Genomic DNA, 4,212 nt, shown 5'->3' on the forward strand with positions numbered 1-4,212 from the left:
CATTTAGCTGACGCTTTTATCCAAAGCGACTTACAATTGCTATACATGTCAGAGGTCACACGCCTCAGAAACAACTAGGAGGACACAATGGTGGATGGGTCACAGTGGGGGATTGAACCCGGGTCTCTCACCAACACTGCAGACAAAGTTAACGTTAGCTTTAGCAACCAATAAACTTAAAAAGTGAGTCAGTGATACAGCTTGTTTCCATTTCCACCTGGTGACCTAAAAAATCTGTTTCTATCTGTTATATCAACAAAGTTATTGATGAATTAAAAGATAATTTCATCATTTTTAATATTAATTTAAAAAAATTGTAATATCGCTTTCAGCCCTATAGCTGCACATAAACTCCTCAATCAGACTGTATAAAAGAAGCTCTCAATATGTTTTATTTTGAAGGATTGAACAGGAAGTATTTTATTTCCTATACTAGTTCCTGACATTGATCCTCAGCTCAACCACAGAGGATGTTGGCGCTGATCCATGGTGTGTGTGTGTGTGTGTGGGGGGGGGGTCTGCTCAGACTGAGCATGTGCACAGCTAACAGGCCTGCTGTAATCCTCTTTTGTTATCAAAAATAAGAGAATGCAATATGCTGTAATTATGCAAAAACTATCCTCCTAATTAAAGCCTTCCATATGTAACACCTGAGAAGATAGACCTGAAAAATAAACACAGACATTTTTATTTTTATTATATATTTCTGTTTGAGAAGTAAAATTCAGATATATCAGAACCATGTCCTGTGGTTTGATCAGACCAAGATAAACTTATTCGGTTCAGATGATGTCAAGCGTGTGTGGCGGCAACCTGGTGAGGATCGTGGTGGGAGTCTCATGGTTTGGGGGCTGTATGAGTGCTGCCGGCACTGGGGAGCTACAGTTCATTGAGTGAACCATGAATGCCAACATGTACTGTGACATACTGATGCAGAGCATTAAAACTTAACTAACATTAAAAGAAAGTTCATGCTGTACAATTAAAAACAGCTGATAATTCTATTATTGTTGTACTGGCCGTACATTACAATACTGAGAAAACAACTGTGCTATTGAGGTGGGACAGTATTTCCATTTTATGCTACTTTATACCTCTACGCCATAACATTTTGGAGACAAACATTACAGTGATGTAATATTCTGCAAAGAGCAATTCTGCATAATGAGAACTGTCATTTTTGGTACTTGAAGTATATTTTGACACTGATACTTTTATAGTTTTACTCTCAGAATTACTCAGATCATCCTTTATATACTGCTGGTTAACTTTGTTTTTTTTATGATTGATACTTTGCATTATTAATCTAAATTAGTAAATGGGAATAAAATGCATAAAATGGAAATAGTCAAGTAGTGTGTGTAGTAGTAATAGAAGCATAGCATGTTCTGCGGCTAACGTGGCTAACTGTAACATCAGCTGTTTCTAACGTGTATTGTGACATTAAGCCCACACGCCGTGGCCTGTATGTGTGTCTGTTGCTGCAGTAGCTTATGTAAGTTTACCTGATAGATACATGGCACGTGCAAAAAACAAGCGGCCAATTACTTAGCACAGTTGTGTAACCTTAAAATTTATATATTTATAATATTATAAAAATAATAACAGGAACAAACAATGCCTGAAATTAATTAATAAAGACTTTTGTATTTGCCATTAAGTGCTCGTCCACACCGTGCTTTAATGCCGAGCTTTACTCCAAATGAGCCCAGCAAGGTGTGCTATTTAAATATACTAATGAACGAAAGATTTCCCGAACATTTTAATCTGTGTATGATTCGTTAATATGCAGCTCGCTGAAATAGGCTAACTAATAACAGTTCCTGTTTGCTGTGTACAATTTGATGTACTGACAACTATCACTGAACTGATTTGATACTGAAGAAATCTTAACAATCTCAACAAGCGTTCCTGTTCCTGTCCCAGTTGCTAGTGAGTTAGACACCCATACAGGCCCAACACATGCTAGAAACAGCTGATGTTAAAATTAGCCACATTAGCCACAGAACATGCTAAGGCCAAGTTCAACAGGTAAGTGTTAAAAAAAAAAAGAAATACAACATAAAAATGGCAAAACTTACAGGTTCCAAGTTTGAAGTTGGTATAGATCCATCCTTGAGCTGCTCGGTCGATAGATTTCATTTGGTTGTGAAGTTACAGCCTAGTGTTGTGTAATAGTAGATACACAAATGAACCACAAGCATAGGAAGTTGCCTTCCAACTGAAGAGGAAGTGATGTCTTAACTGAAGACCCGCCTTGATTTCATTTACATCGTTTCCCTTGGAAAGCTGCTTGTAAATGCAATGCAATAGATTGGGGGCGCTATTTCAGTCATTGCATTCGAATAAAGTCCGCTATGGAGCAGAGTAAGTCTTTGAAAATAAAATGTCAAATGCTCATTTTCATTTAGTTAGAATTTTAATTTTGACCTAAAAAGACCATGAGGACATGGACATGTAAATGCAAAACACCGGGGGACCTGTTTTGCTAACTGCATTTGAATAATGTCCACTTCAGAGCAGGTTAAGTCTTTGAAAATGCAATGTCAAATGCTGTTTTAATTTTTATTTTAATATGGTCCTAGAATGCCCACACAAAGATTAAATTTTCATTTTCAAGCTTGCATGATAATTTGAAATTAGTCCACTATGCACTTCCATAACTTGCTGCTATTACTTCTTCAAAGCAAGTTTTGGTGCAGTGTTGCTCTGACGCCATCTACTGATCAGCCACCACTAAATGCTCCTCTTGTCTCCAGGAAGGGATGTGTCATTTAGATGTACTGGTTCACTAGAACTCTGAGTGGCAACCTGACTGCCAGGATTAGTGAGATGGAGCTCTAAATCTTAAACATACATGGTGATGATGTGCTATAATTGTTTAATGTATCAGAAAAATTTTCATTATGCTTTCATTCAAGTAAATGTTTCATTGGAACTGGTAGCCATTGGTTTGTGTTATTAGCCACGCTAATGGCTTTGAAATGATCTCAACATAATTAAATTATCTATTGCTATGAAATTTTGTACAGATAGTCATGTTATCCAGAGATTGAATCCTACTGATTCTAGTGATCTCATGACTTTTCATCTTGTCAGATATTGAAGGTCCACTGAAGTCCTGATTATTGGATAATGCCTGACTTTTCTTCTAGTGCCACCTGCAGGTAAAAGTTTTCTCTTATCCAGTGAAATACTTTGACGTAGTCAATGAATTGGTACAACATATTGTACAGACATGCATGGTTCCTACTGACTCCATGACCTCCAGACTTTTCCTCTAGTCAGGACAGTTCAAACATGTTTGGTTTTGAGTGAGATCTGGACAGTTATTGCATGGATTTCCAGCTTTTTCAGATGTTAAAGAATAGTTATTTATTACAAACAATTAGCCTACTGGTTATTTAACATGACATATTTTTAAAGGGGAAATCATTATGTGGAAAATGTGAAAATGCAAGATCTAAACAGGTAGTAATGAATATGCACATAAACTGTTTGTGGGACTTTAGACAGATGTGTGCCTTTCCAAATCATGTCCAATCAACTGAACAGGTGGACTACAATCAAGCTGTAGAAACATCTCAAGGATGATCAGTGGAAACCACCTGAGCTCAATTTTGAGTGTCATGACAAAGGCTGTGAATACTTACATACGTACATGTGCTTTTAATTTTTTTTATTCCTAATAAATTTGCATTTCTGTTTGAGGAAAATAATGTATATCATCCATTTTTCAATAAGACTGTAACATAACAAGATTTGTAAAAAGTGAAGCGCTCTGGATACTTTCAAGTTTAACACTGGGTTGGACAGAACCAGGTAGAGCTGTTCCCACTTTGTGCTACACCTAGCTAACTGGCTGCTGGCTGTAACAGGTATTTTTACATTTAACAGACATATCAGAGCGATATCAATGTTGTCATCTTCTACTACACACAAACTTAATAAAGGTAGCTTTTTATTGAATTTCTTACAACTTAAAAATTTAAATATAAAAATACTTACATTTAAGCAACCAGGTCACTCTTGGTTTAGAGTAATTCCAAGATTTCTGTTGTGTTTTGAGTAACTGCACAGAATATCATTGGTAGTACACTGAAGCAGTTGCTTTAAGATGGCACTAGAAGGAGCCTACATTAGAAGTCCTTGTTTCATTTATATGCAGAACAAACAAACAAAAAGATTATGGATGAATGACAACCCTGCGTG

Source organism: Micropterus dolomieu, linkage group LG23, assembly GCF_021292245.1.
Source record: "Micropterus dolomieu isolate WLL.071019.BEF.003 ecotype Adirondacks linkage group LG23, ASM2129224v1, whole genome shotgun sequence".
NCBI classification, from domain to species: Eukaryota; Metazoa; Chordata; class Actinopteri; order Centrarchiformes; family Centrarchidae; genus Micropterus; species Micropterus dolomieu.